Source organism: Ambystoma mexicanum, chromosome 11 (genome assembly GCF_040938575.1).
Source record: "Ambystoma mexicanum isolate Mex_15411 chromosome 11, UKY_AmexF1_1, whole genome shotgun sequence".
NCBI classification, from domain to species: Eukaryota; Metazoa; Chordata; class Amphibia; order Caudata; family Ambystomatidae; genus Ambystoma; species Ambystoma mexicanum.
Window position 1 is genome coordinate 810,747,797 of NC_090934.1, and position 20,939 is coordinate 810,768,735.

Here is a 20,939-nt window from a genome sequence, read left to right on the forward strand (position 1 = left end):
AGCCCTTCTTCTGTCTTGAAATTCAGGTGCCAGCCCACCTAGGCGTGACCATATTTTTTGATTAAGGAAATCTAACACCATGCACATTCTGTGCATTATATCATTGCCCATGTAAAAGTCATTTTGTGTCCCACTCACTATGCAAACATTATGGTGAATTATTTTTTGTCCAATACCAATTTTCAGCATGCATCTGCCTGCTATTCAGTTTTCAAAGTCTGGATTGTCCAAACCAGAGACATATTGGTTTTTAATTCTAAATTTCGGGATCTCCTCCCCCTCCATTATTTTTTGCAACAGTCTCTCATAAATGAAACTCCTTTCCTGTTCAAGTGCTAAAGTGGCTTGTGTTGTTTTAGAAAAGTCATTTATGCCAATGTGAACCCATGGTTGCTCATCTTCCATGTGTATTTCAGCAATAGTGGTGATGTGTTTTTCTGAATCTGCTTTAGTAGCAATATTATGTTTGCATGTTTTCTCTTTTAAATAAAAACGTAATGTGTGCTCATCTATGGCAGTTTGCCATCTTTTCCTTGGGTCCAAGTATATCTGTACAGATTGTTTCTCATCTTCACTCTACATTTTATCTTGACACAATAATATAACAGTGACGCTAGGGATGCAGCTATTCTGGAGATATACCTCCACTGCATCATTTGTTTTGGCAACGGTGTGACATTCATTTATGTTGCTGTTTTGTGATTTTAATTTCTTAGGTCTCAATGGTTATTTGGTTAAGGACCACAGTACTCCATTCACCCCATCTATGAGAGGAGACAATCTTTTCAGGCAATCTGTTCCCATCAGAAATGGAATTTCACAAATGGATGTGACCAATACCTCCTGTTTCATTTTGTGTTTACCTATCTTTATGTCAACCTCGGTGACGCCTATAATAGGCACCTCCTCCCCGTTAAAATTCACTGGACCTTGATTTTCCCTCAATATGATCTCATTCTGTATGGATCTCCCTTCATTGATACTCTTTACCAATTCCTTAGACATAATTGTGGCCTGTTCGCCAGTGTCATTCATTGCAAATGTATTGCATTTTTCTTCTACAGTGATGGGAACATAATACCTGTCTTCCACTTCCTCTAACACACATAAGAAGTGAGAATTCTTACTGATTTCAGGGCTCACCTTTCTCAGGCCTTTTTCACTTTTGGCTAAGCACATTGGTAAATGGAAAGACATTTTTCCCTCCTTTTTGCCCATTTCTGTGTGGGAGACTTTATTCATTTCCCCATGTTCAAAGGTTTTTTGGAGTCTGGCCACCGTTCGCCCATCCATCCAGGTATCATCAGAGACCATATTACAACCCTCCAACTGAACATGTGTAACAACATCACTTGGCAATTTGTCATTGTCTAATTCTGTGCATTTGTGATCATTTAGTGTAGTACCAGCCCTTTTAACCTCATCAAAAATATGTGGCTCAAAGAATTCTTCAGGTGATTGACATGTACCCTCCTTTTGAGAATTTCTTTTTACTGCCTGTGTTTGGTTATTGTTCTGATTGGCCAGGGAAGGAGTTATAGCATCGCCACTTACTCCCTGTTCACTGGTATTCCCCATGCATGAGTCATTTTTCTTAAACCTGTCTCTTTGTTCTTTTGGGTTTTTAAGTTTTCCTATTTCATTTGTACACATCTCCAATGTTTGATTTAGCTCTAGGTTAAACCGTACCTCTCTTTTAGAAGTATTTGCACTTTCTGTTACATGTTAATTTTCTGGTACTTTCACTTTTAAATCATTAGGCATCTCAGAGTCATTATGCAAAATTATATCAGAGCAATCTGTCTTTTTGGCACTGCAGGTATCATAAGTACTTAGTCACTTTTCAGAAGCCCCCCGGTCATTGCTATGGCCTTCTGCCCCCTCCTTTGATGACTGTTTTTGTGCTGTACAAAGCTTTCCTATATGCTCAGCTAACATTTTCACTTGGGCCTCGAGACACTGAAATCTTTCCATCTCTCTAGAATCCTCTCTCTGTGGCCTAGATCGATATTGGTTGTTTTCCCCCTGATTTGATCTATTCTGATACCTCTCAGGTGAGTGATTTCTATTGGGGTTGTTCCTGAACTCTTGATTCATATGTAGAGGGGATCGGGGTGCACCCATTCTCTGGTTGGAATCATTGTACTGATGTGGAGCATAAGTCATATTCTGACTCATGTCCTGTCTCTCATGTTGTGGGTATTGACCCCTATGTTGATTCCCATTATCAGCAAATCGATCCACATATCGGGGTCTATCCTGATTACCATATATCATGGTATTGGGGTCAAATCTGCTCTGTGTCAGTGTCAGCCAATGTCTGATAGGGAGCATCATTTCTTTGATCCTGATTTTGTCTCTGGTTATTGTTCATACCTGACATATCAGGCCGGTAGCCTGCCCGGGGCCTATCTCCTAAGTACCTGGGGCTGATGTAGCTCTCCCTATTACTAGGATCATGTGATTGAAACATTGGTACAGGGTGTGATGACCTTTGTTGATTACCCCTTTGTTCAGGTGCCAAATTATTTTTACTCGGACTTTGAGCAGACTCAAGGGACATTTTGGCTGACCTGATTTCCATCACTGTTGCTCAGGGTTCTTTAGATTTAGGTGTAGTATCTTTTATTTTATCACTTTCTCTACCCTGACAATAAAGTACTTCATATAGTTTTGTGCTTTGGTGTACAATTCATTCAAGGGACTTGTCACGGTCAAATTCACGGACCAGTTGTGATATAATGTCTTTCTGTAGCCCATAGAAGTAGGCAGTTTTAAACTCATTAGAATTGGGGTCAAAAGATACATCAAAGCGAGAACATGCTCTTTTTAAGTCTTGTAAAAACTGGCGAGGTGATGTATTAGGCCCAGCAGTGATTGTGTAAGCGACTTTCTTTGCCTCCTGCAATGACTGAAAAGGAGAAAAATAATGCCTAATCTCTTTTTCAAACTCTGCCCATGTCATATTCTGCTGCTCATTCAATCCTCTTATGATGCTGGCCTTGGGAGCATCTAAAGTTAAATGAAAATACTGCCTGTACTGTTCCTTAGGTATCTGGAGGGCTTTAAAAATATCATGAACCGCTTCTAAGTGATCTTCTATGCAGCATTCCCCTCCCTTTTTAAATGGTTTGATCAGGGCTTTAATGGATTTCATTATCTTTGTGGGGCTACTTGTTGCAATGCATGGAATTGCAGTACTTGGTGACTCAACCCTGGTTCCAGATGTATAGGATTGGTGGCGGCCCCCAATGGGAGTGTCAAATCCCCCAAGAGCGCTGCAACCAAGTTCAGTCACCGGCTCAGTCACTCGGGCACTAGCTCTTTGGGTAGAAATAGAATTCACCTCAATTCCATTGAATGTGGTGCCCTGCCGCCTCTCCTGGGACCTGGGAATGCACATTTGCTGTTCCAAGTCCTTACACTTTTTAAGGAGCCTGTCTGCTTCGTTTTGCAAATAGTTGTTTTCATCACTCATTTTATTAATTACCTCCTGCATGTCGCACATTTGCATTTGGCATTCATTAAATTCTTTGTTTCTCTTGTCTCTTTCTTGACACATTTTAACCATTTCCTGTTCTGCATTTTGGAGATCACTTTCTTTTTCATAATGGTCTTTTTGTAAAATCTGCATTTCTGAAACCGTCTCATCTTTATCTTGTCTAATGTGGTCCACCAATGCCTTTAAGAGTACCAATTCTTGTTCACTGTCCTCAAACTGTTTCTTGCTTTTGGTCAATTGAATATCAAAATCTCTGCATTTTAACTGCATGCCTTTCTGACATCCTTCCAATTCTGCTCTTAACATTTCCTCCTTTTTGCTTGCCCCATCTAGGTCGGCTTTTAACCTGTTAATCAGCTTAGTATCATTTTCTTGCATTTGCATGGACCTATTCAAAATAAACCAGATCTTGGCGCATAGCCGTATCAGACAATCTTTCTCTGCATATTTATCAGCTGCATTTAATAACCTTAGAAGGCAGACCTGAATTATGCTGCCTTCTGCAAAAATATTGTCTAGTTTTTCTTTCTGCACCTCACCATGAATGCGGTCATGCCATTCTGAGGCACTGTTCGATGACCACGTCCCATGTGCATATAACTTTGCCTCTAAATATTGCACTAGCTCTGAGAATGTGGCTTCCATTTGAGACATTCTGAAATTTGTTTTTAGTGACACACTGCTATTATGAAATGGGTTCCCTTTAATGTACAGATGGCATAGTGAGAAACACTTGCCACGCCCACTAGGTGCTCTATGATCACTTTCCCGGCCTGAAACATAGCATAAATATGTAGGGTATTTTGTGTAAATTTGGGGCCTAGCAGTATTTTCTTACCGCAAAAACAAAGGTAATTTAGCAATAACTACTCATTGCATTTAGATTGGGTTTGGCTTTATGGTGGTATAGTGATGATGCATTATTTCAGTACACAAATACATTTTGTTGGTATGCATTTTGTTGTGGTATACTGATGAACATAGCTTTCTTTTTTATTTGTGGCCCTAATATACAAAACCCCCTTCTTCTTGCTTGGTCTGTTCGTGTGATCACTAGAGAGGCCTTGGGCCTACATTATTCAGAAACACCACATTTTCATATAGTTTGCAACAAGAAAAAGAAAGATTACATCATTTGCCTTGCAACATAATAACGTGGCAGTCAAACACAGGAAAATTCCCTATCGCTACCCTGCCTGCCTGATAGTAAATCATTTGTCCGACAGTCACAATAATCTCACTCCATTTGTATATTTACCATCTATTTGTAGCTCTCCCACACGCGATCTCCCTTGGTCAGTCGCCTTCGATGAATGAGCCCAGGGTTTTCTTTGGGTTTGAGGTTTGAAGTGCACAGCAAGAACACAGAATTCTCAAGCTGGTGCCAAGTGACTAGGAAACCCCAGTCTCTGAGGGTCAGCAATGCAACTGGGACAACCCCTCCCAGCAGCCCAGCCAGGCGATCTCACAGCAGCTCCAGCCAAGTGACCTCACTGTACCTCCGCAAAATGTCTTCTCCCTTTAATTCTGTCACAGCTATTCCAAAAAACCTCTGTTACCTCCCCTAAGTTTACGTAGCACCAATCAAAATTCATAGTATCGCCTCCTCCTTCCTCAACAATAGCTCACTTTTACAGAAAGCAACTGTATCTAAATGATTTCCTGGCATTCGAATTTTGCTTCCTGCAAAGACAGTGAACAGGGCAAAGAAAAATTGCACGTTTAAAAAATGAATCTCAGCCTGCCTCATTTTGCACATGGAGAACACATTATAATGTTAAGGAGTTAGAATCATGTTAGTATTTGTTAGTTAAGTTAATTAATCAAGTATCTAATGTGTCTCCTGTAAGTGAGGCATTTCATGTGAGAAAAAATATGGTGTGCTTTTAAAATAGATACCCTCTCTTCACATACATGTCCATATGTTACCCTGGCAACACATGGCTTGCTGTACCACATCACAGTAATAATGTGATCTCATGCAGTGGCGCTGCACTCCAAAACACGCTAAATTATACTACAATGGTCCACCAAGTCGAACGCTGCCGACAAGTCCAATAGGAGTAGCAAGGCTATTTTTCCATTATCCTTTAATTTGTCAATTTGTGTCTTAGGTTCTAGCAGCGCTGTTTCAGTGCCATGGAGAGGGCAGAAGCCCGATTGTCGTGAGCCAAGTAGGTGGTTGGCCTCCAGATAGTCCTGAATTTGTATGTAAGCAGCTCTATCTAAAATTTTTTAAGAAGAAATGGCACAGTGGTGATGGGCCTATAATTGGTAGGGATAGTAGGGTCCAGAGTTTGTTTTTTAAGTAATGGTAGAAACCAGGATTCTTTAAGGTTGGCCGGTACTGTATTGGTTTTAAATGAGGAGTTTATCAACTTGGAGATCAAAGGGGCTAGGTCTCTTGCTGCGTCCTTTATAATCTGTGCTGGGCAAGTGTCACCTTTACAATTAGAAGATTTGAGGGAGAGTATTCTTTTTTCTGTTTCAGTTATGGAGATGGTCTTGAATCTAAAGGGTGTGGGTGTCCTAGTCACCGAAGGTTGACTTGTTTGTTGGTCAGTGAGTGGTAGTGAGGCCTTTTTTTTAGCAATTTTGCATTGTTGGGACAAAATTCTATTCGATAGAGCATTTTGTATGTTAGTACACCATGCTTTATCGTTAGGGGCATTGTCTATCGGTTGGATTGGGGATTCTAGTTCGCGGAGGATGGAGAATAATTCTTTAGTGTTGGATTTAGCTTTCCCAATCCTGTCATTGAAGGTGTTCTTTTTAGCTTTGGTTATTTCTTTTTTATACATTTTTGCAAATTCCGTTTTGTTATTTTCAGAAGGGGAGTGGCGCCAGATAGCCTGGAGTTTCCTTTTTTGTGATCTTAAGGATTTAAGTTGGGGGTGAACCAGGCATGTAGGTGCACCACTTGCCTAGTTTTGCGCAGTTTGACAGGAGCAATCATGTCCAGTGCCTTAGTCATAGCATTGTTGAAGGTATTTACCAATGTGTCAGGGTTGTTGTTATTTTCCATTCCAGAGATGGCAGCGAGGAGAAGAGGGATACGTTTTTCAGCAGTAATATCCTTCTTACTTCTGGTAGGGAGAGGCAGCGCCATGTTATTAGGCTTGGGGCTGAGGAGGTCTAATGCAGCAGAGAAATGTATTAAGTGATGATCTATCCAAGATTGTGGGACAATATTGGTAATGTTGATGTTGCAGTTTAGTTTGGATACCCAGTCAAGGGTCCTTCCTTTGATATGCGTTGGTGAGAGGACTTTTTGCGTAAGACCGTGGTCATTTAGTAAGGTTGCAATAGATTCAGCATGTTTGTTGTCAGTATGATTAAAGCCTAGATTGAGATCTCGCAACAGTAGTGTTTGAGAATGATCTTTGGTGTTGTCGGCTAGAAGACTAGTTAGGACGTCTTCGAAGGTGCCTAGAAGCCCAGGGGGTCTATATAACAAGTCTATGGTTAGAGTATGGTTGTTGGAGAGGGGCAATTTGGTGGTGAGTACTTCACAAGATGTGAAGGGAGCTGAGGTGGCAAGTCTAATAGGGTGGGTTGTTTTGAAGATGATGGCTAGGCCACCACCTCTGGCACTGGGCCGGTCCACTCTAATGATTTGGTAGTTATCAGGTACTGCTAACATTAGAGTTGGTCCTGCGGCCTCATGTAGCCAAGTCTCAGTTATGGCCAGTAGATCGATATTGTCATTGTTTAAGATGTCTGCAATTTCAGTAGCGTGGGCTACCATTGATCTAGAATTTATGAGGGACCCTGTTAGCATTAGGGTATTATCAGGGTTGGCAGTTGGTGAAGTTTTGTGATAAAGGTTATCTCGGGAGGTGTGATTTTTGGGGGGAGTTTGGTCAGTGGTATTGGTAGTTTGCGTTGGTGTGGAAGAGGGGTTCTTAGACCGGGTAATAGTACGATTATTGGCATTGTTAGGGATGTTTCTATAAGGTTCATAGATAGGAGACAATCTAGACCTAAGTCTCAGGTTTCTATCCTTAGGGGGGTTTGTTATAGTGGCAGTGGCCACAATGCTTATGATGGCACAGGTAAGTAGTGTCGTCAGGGCTGGTTTAGTCAAGGAGGCAGAAGTCATTGGCAAACTATGCTGAGGTCATACTAACATCTAAGTGATTGATTTAGTGTAGATGAAGGGGGGCGGGACTTCTGTGCTATACCTAACAGATGCTAGTTATGGTTAGATCCCATCTAGGTTAGTTAATGCAAGACAGACTTGATAGCTTGCAGCTTTGCCCCTCACAAGCCTCCCAGCTTGTGGCCTAACATTGATTTCATTTTCTACAAAGATTTCTAAAACATTGTGCAAGACTTTTGCTTACCTTCCAGAAGTGCTTCGGCTCCCTAGACCTTTGCTCAATTGACATTCGCTGTCCTAGCTCCCTGAAAGACTCTTCTGACTTTGTGCTTTAAGTTTCCCTCAACAAAAGTCACGCATTCTATATCTTGTGTAGCTGGGAAAGGTTCAATTTACTTTGCATTGGGGTGTTCAAAATTACTTACCTGCTTAAAAATATTTGTTAACCATTGTTTTATTCCCTAAACCTTTTCCTTTTGACCCCAAACTCAGTATTGCTCTAAATTTACCAGTGATATATTGATATCCACAGTATCCTAGTTATTAAGTCACCTCTGGGTGTAGGAAGTGTCTGTGTGCATCTAAATGGGTATCTACTGATTAATTGAAACTGAGAGTGTGTGTTTATTGAAGCATATTTTTGTCTTACATATTTGCTCTCTTCTAAAGAAGGTGTATACAACTGACTGTTAAATAAATACATGTTTAATCAAGTAACCTTTAGTGTAAGAGATAATTTGTTACTTGTCACTGTGAAATTCCATGTTGCAACCCTACAGCTCACATTGACCCCTCTTGAGCTAAGCCTGGCTGCTCAGTCACTCTACTAACTTGTGTAGTACATGCTTATACCAAAGTTTGGGTTAACTATTGCCAAGAGGACATGGCTGGTGTAGTCTCACACAGGGTACTGCATACAATCTTGCCTAACAAGTATCATGCATTTTAGGCACTTTTGCACCTTCCAAATACAATCACACCAAATGAGGAAAATCTACTTTAAGTATTGCAAATTCTCTATTCAACCATTATTGAAAGTCATACCGAAGATCTTGTTTGGTTTGGAAATTGATATTATACCACTGGAACTTCCATGGGAACGACTTGAAGATCAAATCTGGAAAAGGGTGTTTAATCTTCCGCCCTCTCTACTTATTGCCTCTATGCTTTATGAACTAGGCATACTTTTTTTTACAAGTCTGGTTCCAATGGAGAGTGCCATCTCTAGTTGATAAGATCTTTTTATACAATGATTTTATAAGGAATTGGTCACTCACCCCCAGAATATTTTAGGGATTTTAGAGACATATGTGGTTGACATTTTGAATAAAAGTGGTGAACTACAAGAGGATGTAAGTACCAATCCTTTAGGGGTCAAAAAAGGATGAATTAATTTGATTGGATTAATATGATATCAAGGGTTAGGAGTGCTAAGGTTCACTAAACATTCTCTGTTAAGACAAAACTCTCAGAATGCTACCAAAATACCTTGAAAAATGTCCATGTCCTAAGGTGAAACTACACTTTCTATGTTTTTGTCTCAGTCTCTTTCTTACTGGGGAAATTCTTCACATACGTGATAAAGCTCATAATCCACATTTGACTATCTGTAGTCAATGTAAAAATGTAAATGTAAAAATTAAAAAGTGATACAACCCCATAGATATATTATGATGGAATGTCCAATGCTTAAGGAAATCAGGACACGTCATTTGAGCCGTTCTTTCTCACTTAGAGCAGAGAGCTCAATTGATGACATTTGGAATCGATTAAACATGGGTGAAGAACAGTTTAATTGTTGAAGTAATAGGAATGCTGGGTGAATTAGGTGTTATTAAGGATAGATGAACTTGTTGTTTTTAAGAAAACCTGAACTGTTCTTAAAAATGTATACTATGCACATGTTTATACTTGTGTAGTGTTGAAAATAATAGTTTTTACTGGAATATATCATTGTGACTATGCATGAATGTAATTTTGTGACTATGCATTCATTTATGGGGTAATTCATGGATTTTCTGCGCCGCAAAAAATTGAATTTGTGCGCCATTCTGCCCGCAAATTCCCATTTGTTAAACAGGGATTTGCGGGCAGAATGGCGCACAAATCCCATCTTTTTCGGCGCATATAATCCATGAATTACCCCCTTAATTTTGTAATGATGTACTTTTTGTTTTGCTTTGCTTTATGAAAGATCATTGTATTGCGCAAAATGCAATGCAATAAAAAAATAAAAAATAAAAAGATGGGGCCCACTTTCTCCTTTTTTGCCTTAATTATGCAGAGCTGATACCTCTTTTTGTCCAATACTCTCTAACTACTGTTTCTGAGGCTGTACTCCTCTGCCTAGCAGCTAAAGACCACCTGGCTACTTTTACCACAGGGTGGTCCTTGATCGAGGCGTGGTGAAGGAGGGAAACATTTGTGAATTAGTTCTAAATGTATGGAGCTGATTTATGACATCTCCTTCAAGCTGACTAGAAATAACCCTCTGTGTGCACACCTTTTAATTGGATATTATGAGTCAGATATATTTTCGGTGTGAAAGAATCTATATTACAATTCAGTGTGTGGGGGGGTACAGCCCTGGCACAAGGCTGGGTAATATTTGAAGAGAAAAAGAAGGCCCTAATTAAGGAAACCCTCACGCCCCTTGCACACCAATATACTGTTGCCAGTCAAGAGTTATGACATGTAGTTGTCAGTCTAGGAGTAGATAGTTCATAATGTTCTCAATAAACAACAAGTCATTTTGTATCTGTTACAAAGTTATATTTTGAGATTCTTCAAACAACAAAATTGGAAAATAAGAAAATAAATGAGGACATTCAATCCAAACAATTCAAATTTAGTGGATTAAGACATATAGTCTGAATAATTAAAAAATCATAAGCTCAACATGTTTCACCTTCATCAGGAGCCATCCAATTGGGTATACTTGGATCCAAATGTTTCAGGAAAAACCTATGATCCAGGTAGAACACAGTAGCATCAATATTAGAAATTATACAAGAATATTTCAAGTTATACATACATTCGATGATCATTAGATTTTACTCGCATATGTTGGGCGGTCATTCACCTGGATTCAAGGACAGCACTTCAAGTATGTCCAACATGATTAGTCTACGATTCCCAGAGTTGAAGGGATCCTTGACCTTCATAGTTCAATAAATAGGGACTGCAGAAAAGGGGGAAGAATGTGTTTTATGTGAGGGCAGAGTGTCCTTTGTCTTAAAAAGTGTGGTCATCTAGAAATGAAATCGTAATAGCATTTCATACTTCATGTGAAGAACAAGGGTGGTAAACAGTGTCTTGGACGGGAAGCAATCCCGAGATTATGACACTACGATTCATGAAGTCAATCAATTCCCAAATTAATTTCACCATGGTCATAGGTGATCCTCAACTACACTTTCTGGATGTCGAAATCAAAATTACGAATAATGAGATCACCACAAATATCTTCAGGATAAAGACAGATGTCAATAACACCCTTCATTACCTTAGTTACCATCCTGAGCACCTTAAAGATAACCTACCATAAAGCCAATTTCTGAGGCTGAGGCGGATCATCTCTGATGACCCAATATTTGTGGAAGAATCCCAAAAAATGACAGAGAGATACCATAACAGAGGGTACCCTATAGGGATTGTGGCAGCAGCTAAGACAAAGGATACAGACGATCAGGAGACTCTACTGACTTCCCAACCCAACCAAAGATGAGAGAAACCCTGTTTCTATACTCTTAGAAATTCTCGAGCCATAGCCACCATGTCATTAGGCTCCTCAAGAAGAACTGGAGATGGATTAAATTGGACCCCCAGCTGGATAAATTCTTCCCTGAACCACCTATGATTGCCTACAAGAGAGGGAGGAACTTTCCGAGACCAACTAGTGAAAGCAGAGAGACAAACAACACCCAAACAATTGCTGCTACATAAACACAATAATTGGACATTCCCCTGTTTGAGTTGTAATAATTGCAAATTCATTAAAGCCACTAGTATCAGACACCCCCGAGAAACTTTGCCATATGTGATACCCGCAACACAATCTATGGGCTAATTTGCACTTGTGGCATCTTTTATGTTGCACATTCAACCAGAAAAGCCAAGTATTTTGTACTGTGCTAGAACTTTCTGTTGTAATATTAATTAAGTAGATATTTGTATACAACCGTGACTGTACAGTCACTTTTATCATTGGGTAATAATTGTATTTTCGTTGTGTTGCAACTAACCAATGATCCACAACCTTGCAGAGATAAGCCTGCCATTACATCCATGTTTCCAAAATTGGACAAGGAGGTTTATAATTTACTTGTGTTCCAATCTGTTTGGATCCTTTCTGGTGTACTAGATGTGTGGGGATGATTGATGGTTTAGAAACTGATCTTCATCCCTGGACCACTGGTGCCCTGGACGTTGATTCGTCACATCACTGCAAGACATAACCAGGTGTTGTAATGTTTCCAATTGATTCTTCGTTTACAAAAACAACAAATAGCAGAGTGAGACTCAATCCATATCTTAATAAATCTGCACGTGTAGGGAGGATGTTAATTTTAAAACACATAAAGTAATTTCTATACATCTTATTCAGACATATTGCTAGATATGAGGCAAGAACCCACACAATTTTGGCATCATTCTTCAAATAACTCAGGGATTTACAAGGAACGCATACCAGACATGATTACAATCCATATATCATGAAATGGAGAGTGTCGCTGTGCCATGGGTTTATACTTTGAAAAATAGGGTGGGTTAATATTATTCCATAACCTCCCCTTTGTCAACCCAATATTGTTGCAATAAATGCTTCGGTGTGTATCACATCTAGTCCTATTGGCTAAGCAGATGGGACACCTAAGGTAAGAAGAAAAAGACACACAGTCTATGTAAAAAGTACAAAATATTGTTGTATTAACAGCATAAAACATAAAACATACAATTGTTTGTTGTCATTGAAGGCATAAACACAAACAAAAAAAAGGCAAAAGAGGAAAAACACACACCTTATACATTCATGTTCTTTGATCATACAACATGTAAGTTTCAAATCTAGGCGGTGGTGTGGGAAAAAAGGGGAAGCATGCATAGAAGGAAATTGAATGAAGAGCAAAGGTAGCAAAGAGAAAACGTAAAGTCGTGATAGCAGCAAAAGTGAGACAGAGTCATTCCTGTCCTAACAGAATGCTATGAGCAAATCATTAGGCTAAACACAATTTGTGCAAATTAAGTGTGGGAGTGTCACATTTTTGCTCCCAGTAGAGGTCTAAGTTGAAAATGCCGACAAAATCCTGATGGCATTTTTATCTTCCTCGGATGTGGCTTCGTTTTCCGAGGCTTGAGTTTACAATCCAGTCAAATCTAAAACTTAGTTGTTTCACTCTCACTGGATTGTTAATTAAACAATTTGTTGAAAGGCCACTTTTATCATGCAGATTAACACAAAAATCACCCTTCATTTCTTCAATTAAGTTATGGTCCTGGAACAAAGAATTGTTCACAGGACATACAATTTTATAAAAATGAGCCAAGAATTTCCACGAATTTCCAGCAAGCCCTTGATTTGAGTGACTTTAGGCCCTATTCATATAAGACATCACATAGCAGAACACAATTAGGGAGCCTTAAGACCTTTTTCCAAATCAATTGATTCTAATACGGGTAAATAGTCCAAGATCCAAAATGGTAATATCTCAACACCATACAACATTTTTGTAACTATTTTACTTTGGTAGATACACAAGATAGGGACTATAGAGTACTTGCCATATTTGGCATCCAGTCTTTACATTTTATCTAAAATTGTAACTATGTGTGTATCAAACCAAAATTTAAGGAGAATTTTGTACTGTTTTGTGAAAATGGGGAAGCCCAGAAAAACAAAACTCTCAACTTTTTGTGATGATGCTGACCCAGCACAGCATTTAATTTAGATTTTATTTTAATGGGCGCATTCCTTTTATTTTGTCACAATTTATTCAAAGGCGATGAACAGTGGCAAAGTCTAAAAAGGCATTAATCACCCGTTATAAGCCTACGCCAGCCACATAGCTTCCATATAACTAATTTTAGGTGAAGCAAATGCGGCTGGCAAAAGATATTCCTCGATATCCAACATGTAGAGATTATATAGGCAGGGAGCCAACACACATCCCTGCCTAACACATCTAAAAGTCAATATCTTGTGGAAAAGAGCGCCTTTGTGATTGAGTCTAATTTGGATGTTGGTTTTGGCATATAAACCGATGATTAGTCGAAGTAGTCGCTCTGGGATCCCCCATTTCCTTAACTGGACCCACAAAATACTTCTATCCACTGCAGCAGACAGATCGATTGTAGCCACATAAATGCAATCATTGTTCCTAAACTCTGCTTGATGCATGATACATTTCAAGGTAAAGCCGTTTAAAGACATTCCAAGATGTTTCTGGACCCCTATTTGCCACTTTTTAATCTTACCCATGCCTAGTTGCCAATCCTCAAAATGTTGCAGCTGTAAGCTGGCACACACCTTGATGTCTGCATTCATAATAGCGATTGGATGATAGTGGATTGGTTCTAGGCAAGAGTGCTTCTTATAAATAGTTATGATAGGCAGTAGACCATGATTTGGGGAAGCAATTGGTAAAAATAATGTCAATAAAAACAGTGGGGGCCGAAACAATGCCCATACATCAGGATTTCCTTTATGTAATAGATCAGATAAGTTTTTGGGCCCGGGCGCCCTAGAAGTACTAATCCGATTAATTATATTTTTAATAGATTCCACATCCATTTGGAGATGCCAATGCAAAGCTGTTGATGTGCAAGCAGAGGAGCTACCCATCACATGATTTACTGGAAAAGCAAATAGATTGATATAGTGCGTTACCCAAGTTAATTCAGGTATAACGTTAAGTAAACTGGCTATTTGATGCTTATCAAAAGAGTTAATGCGTTTCCAAAACTCTTGAGTGTTGTGTTTGTTTTAAGTAGTCAAAATACCTTCAGCATCCTACTGAGTTCTGAGAGCTAAATTCCGCTTAAGCCAATTCTAATAACACTGTTTAACTTTCCTAACACTCACACCCATCTATCTCTGCATGGGATAAAGTGTTAGATTTATTAATCAACCTAATAAGTGACCTCACCTCCTTTTTCTTTCCAGCCGCCTCCGGGTAGAAATGATGAATATGTTTCTTGTGAGAGATCCTCAAATGATTTCCACTTATCTTGAGGTTATGAGTAATTAGATCAGAAATTAAGTTACCAATATTGTCCACTGAAAACATATATATCACATTGACGGCGGAGAGGCATCTCCGTTAAAAGTAGGGCAACAGAATAATTGACTTGTTGAACAATGGCAGAATTCCAGCTAATTCTATCAACTGCAATATTTGTGTAAAGATCACAACTAACGTGTACTGAGGTCACAAGTTTTGCTTCTCCCAAATCAAGTTCTGCCTTCAGACTACTATGATCACTATATTCTGTATGAATAATATTAAAGGGAATGTGCGCTCAAAATGTTACTGTCCCGAGCGTTCAGCCATGTGTTTTTAATCATACTGTGATCGATCATAAAAAATGTTCCCTTGCATCATACCTTAGTTTTCCTCTCTTTTACACATGCGAAAACAACGGGTTGGGCGCGGCCATCTTGTGCTAATCTTATTCATTAATGCACTGCCCTAAGTTCAAGTGCCCTCACGGCACTAAATCATATCACCATCCCCTGAAGCCGATATCAATATTCACATCTGTATGCTCCATCTATTTTCTCGACGTTAGTGGGTAGCGTAGCCAAACACGCTCAGTCATCACCCACGTCATACTGTCAGTTAACGCAGAACCCAGAAGATCAACACACACATCCTCTAACAGCGTGTACCAAATCAGATTTCCAAACAATATTTTGAAAGAACATCATTAATCTGCAATTTAGCAAGTGCTTTTATTTAAAAAAGAACACTCCAAAAACCACATTATCATGATCTGCTGATTCGGATCAACGACCAATTGTTGCGTGTCCTTAGGTTAGCGCAGCAAACTTTATAAAGACGCACATGGTGTTCCTTTCGGGAGAAGATGCATGTACAACGGACCTTCAATCGCAAGGCTTGGGCATCAGCTTCTTGCTACACCGTAAATGATGACAGGTTGCTCCTTGTCACTGGTACCGCCAAAGGGCATATCGGTCCTGGTCTATGGTCTCACATGAGGGCGATGCTAAACGATGTGTTTAGGCGAATCTGCCAATGTTGATTGAAGAAACCCTCCCACGCTAGCTGGAAACTATGGCATTCACAAAACTGTATAATATATCTGTGTATATAACATAATACAATTATATTTTAGTAGCCGTTCTTTATTCAAATGTATCCATTCACCCTGTCATTCTGCACAGGATGAAACCTAATAACGAACACAAACCACACATAATGAACACACACAGACAACATTGGCGGGTATTTGAAACTACGATGTGCATGAAAGGTTAACAGTGTGAAGTAGGTATAGCTCCCAATGGGATGGAGAAACTGACAGAGAAATGGAACCACAGACAGATGACATTATTACTGAACTGGGAACATTATCTTTTGAAAAGCAAACCAAGTCCCTTTGAAAATGTTCTGCCCCAGGGACATCCAATAATGCAACATTGATAACACACTCTGATATTCATTGGGACGAAGTGGTTTAGATAATCACAATATGCACCAACTAACAATCCATAAGAATGTCAGTAAGTAATACTGGTCAAACAATCAAATATTTACTCACTTCTCTTTAAACTATACACAAAAAACAATTATTAGTACACCACGAGTTACGTACTTGTTTTTATAATATGGCGCGGTATACATTTAATCAACAGAACAACATGCTGTGTACACTATTTTCATCAAATGGCATATTTGCACGTCACTTAATTGTTCCATATGCATACAGCACAAATGCTGTTTTTAATCAAAAAAATATTATGGGTAGTTGAACTTACATTATGTTTGGTAGTTCCATTTTCTTGGCATTATGCACAGTGTTCCAATGACCACTTTCAATATAGTAAATGTTATCATTTTTGTGGGTATTCCACACCTTGTGTCCTTCTAGCCGAGCGATTGCTCCCTTTCGTCCCATGTCAACTAACAATTGAAACTTGTTTTCAGCGTGTATGCGTGGTAGGTTTCGTTTTTGTGAAAGGATGCCACAATAATAAAACATACCGGACGAGGATGGTCAGTGTGAACTGATTAATTTATTCTATCCCCACAAGCATCATCCCACGAAGTGACCTTCACTCCATGGTGCGATGAGCGTAGCTGACCACCGTGGCATTCGAAATATCTGTATGACAATTGTAAACAAATGTTTGTTTCCAGTTGATGTTTTTTTCTTTTTCTCAAGACTGCACAGTCACCACTCTAGGCCAACATTGTACATTATGGATATTACCCGAGTAGAAAATGAGAAGCATTTAGTTGACCACAATATCAATGTCTTTTCTATCAAAAGGTTTCCCAAACACTGGTAGTGCAATTAAGGGGCCCTTTGTCATAACACCTGACTTGTGGGGTACTTGGAAATTATTAAAGGACTTTACTCTTTCTTTGTGCAAGTACAAACTCCTTTATGTTCATGCCAATTCAAGGGCAGTAACAATGTATGAACAGTAAAAATGTACAGACAGCCAGTCAGCTCCCTTGTTCACTCTTAAATGACCTGCCAAAGAATTGTCAGGAGCCTAGTCCAATAGGAACCTTCTGTGGAATTACAGCACAACCAACCTTCATTTGGCCTATGCCTCAGGATTCTTGGACTCTTTATAGAGGCGACCATTGTCCCAGTACATCCCAAGACCTTCTGCCTTAGCCTGTTTCTCTGCCGAATCAGAGTGAGGCAGTTTATCTGTCTTGTGCAATGATCAGCCTGACTTGGACCTCCATCTGATGACAACCTGATGACAACCCATCCAATTCTGTCAGGCCCTTGAGGACTGGAAATTCCTGTGTCTTCCACCTCAGGTTCTGGTTGAATGCTAGTAGGCATGCCTGGATAACACAATTTGGTTCCTCTCCAGTACGTACCTCAGTGGTCACTAGTCACTCACATCAGGAGTGGGAGCATCTGTGGTCTTAGTATCTGGATTGGGCTTTGCTGGGGTCTCCTGTATTTTTTCTACTTCCTGCTGGTAGAGCCCCTTGGTCAATCAACTCAAGTGCTGCTTCCCATTTTGCTTCTTTGGCCTTATATCGTGTGACTGTGGTGATTATCTCTAGGTAGGAAGGTAATTCCCTAACAGACAGTCTTGTGGAATTGTGTCATTCACAGCAACATGCTTATGAGAGGACTCCCCTCTCCAGCTAAGCACAATGATTGACAGTGGGCATCAGCTAAGGTTTTCCAACCCCCTTACTAGTTTGTCTGGCCCAGGATTGATTTGGACTTCTTTCACCCACCACCAAAGGCAAGCAGCACTGTATTACTCAGTGCAGGAGCTTTGTTCCCATTAATGAAGATGTATTCCAAAAAGATCTGATTATTTTTGGGAACAAGGAACTCTGCAGGGGACTCAATACCTTTCCCACTCAGAATCGCTAAGGAACATTTGGCCACTCCTTGAACCAGTGGGAATTCATCATCAAAGATGCCTGCATTGATTATGGCCTCTTCCATGAGACCATCATTGACTATGGGCTATTTTGGGTCTACCCTTGCATCTCTAACTACTTGTCAAGTTTCCACACTCAAAGCATCCTTTGGTAGCTCTGGGTGTGGTTGCCCCATTGTTAGTGCAAACATCACTATTTTCTGTGGGAGCTGGAGAGCCTGGGGCAAGGATTTCCCATCACATTTGTGGGGAACATTCGTAGCAAGAGCGTGAGAGCCTTTGTTTTTACCCACCTTTGTTTTATTTTTATCGGATGCCTTATCCTCTTGTTTGGATGTGTTCACAAAAAAACAGGTTCTTGGACCCTACTCATCACATACCTTTTGGCAGTCCTTTCAGGCTCCCTAGGGTCCATTATATTCTTGTCCACGAGATGCTGGTGTAATTCCATTTCACAAAGTTAAAGGCATGCTCACATGCAACCAAATTATGCAACCCTCAAATGAGTCAACTTTGTTACCAGTGACCCATCCACTCAGATACTTCAAGGACTGGTGTGTAAATGTCTCAAGGGTTTGATTCCCCTTCTTGGGGAGTTCTCCAACACATCTACAGTATTGTTTCAGGGTCTTGCACAACCTCCTGAGGACAGCAGCGTTTCCATTAATGGGCCTCTTCTTCAAAGCTAACTGAATAATTACATCAATTCCAGCCACCCTGGTTCTTCTTTTCATTTCTGTTGATCTATTGTAGTCAGGACCTGACTCCTGGTGATGCGAAGACCATTTGAGATGGGTAACTTTGTCTGCCAGGTATTTTTATTTATTTGTCTGGTGTGTGAGATACTTCTATCAGAATGATTAAAAAATCAGGGTGGGCACCACTTTTTTAACGCAATGTATATAGATATTTATATCAACTTCAAGGCATCCTCCATAGACCTGATAAACACTCAATCAGGAAATGATTCAAACCATAATCCTTTTTGATGAAATAATCCCCAGGACTGGGGACGCCATAAATATAGTAAACACTACTACATATTCTGCATAATCAATAACAAAATCAAAACATAATTATCATACCTTCTTCATTAGCATCCTTTTATTGGTGCAATAATGTGATTTTTATTACAAGGCAGTAGAGACCATAGCCGATGAATTTCGGACCAAGGTGTCCATCCTCAGGGTTGGTTCTACAAAAACATACAAGACAAACAATTTTCAATAACAGATCCTAAAGAATACAACAGTCAACTCAGAAGATAAACTGTGAGTAGAAATAGTCTCCTGCCTATCTAGTGCAGCCAGGATGATGCAGAAACCTAATAACACATACAAATAAAGGAAATGTAGGGATAGGTTGGGCCATAAGTAGTTAAATCGGCATATACCCATCTTAAATGTTCAAATAATGAGTAATAGCACTCTCAGAAAATGTCCTGCCTAGTTCGCAGGGCAGGTGCCCGTCAAAGTAAAAAAAAATATATATTCTGCAACCGTTTCATAAAAAATCTCCCTACAAAAGATAACATGTAAGACAAACGTGTTAGAGCCCCGGGATGAGCACATTTTTGAATTCTCATAATCAAAGAAAATACACTCTACCAGAAACGCCATTCAAAGAGGGAAACTACATACAGCGGAGGCAGTCTCTTCTCATGGTTCCTTTTGAATGTTTCAGTGATGATATTGATGGATGGGTGGGTATATGCATAATGACAGCTTTGTATGTGAAGCAGCCAGCTTTGAATGTGATGTGTGAATCCAGAGGCAGCCAGTGATGTTCAATTAGTGTGTTATGTATTTGTATTTGCAGGGGCCTTTGATTAGGTGGCCAGTGTTGTGGAGGATGCTTCTCATAGATGAAGGGGTGCAGGTGGATAGTCCAATGAGAAGCACTTTTCATTTCTCACTGTGAGATTTGATAAGCCCTGTGTTTTGGAAATGAATCTGGTGCATACTTTGAAGAGCAAAAAACAAGGGGGGACCTGGGAGTCCCTCTGCTGGACATTAGTCTTGGTTACGAGTGTCTTACCCAAATTATTTTGCTCACTATCTTTCACAGAGAAGAAATATCCAAAGCATATCAGTCTTTGTCCTGCCATGGGGCAGTCCAGGAGAAAAATGCTAGGCAATTTTCCAATGACCAAGAGTACCAACTGCAACCCCAGACACGTGTTTTGGTCTGGTTGGACCTCATCCGTAGGGTGGAGCTGTGCCTCTCTAAGAATAGTGAGTAAGGGGTCCATGTCTTGAATCCCCTAGTTCTTGCCACAAAATACTCTCTGGTGTGCAGAATCACCTGCTATGTGAACGGTTGAAGAACTGTGCTTACTAAGTTAACAGCCTTCAAAATTCCTAATCACCTGAAAAATGGTAGGACCCACTGGTGGAGGCAGCTTTGTATGCCCAGGGTTGGGTGGCTCTTCAACGGGCACCAATATTGCCAACAATTCAAAGTTACTGGCAGTTAATGAATATTTTCAGTGTGGGGGTATTATCATTCTCCCCATAATAATGCGATTGACCAAGCATGGCGAGGCAGTCCCAAGTAACAAAGCACTGTTTTTTTTTTCCAATAGGAATTTTTTTTTTAGAAATGTGTTGTAATTGAGCATTTGGCAAGACTGTTTTAAGAAAATTGGTTAAAAATCCATACAATTTGCAATTGGTTATCTAGGGTTTCACTGGAAATAAACCAATAGGTGTTGTTAAGATGGATTT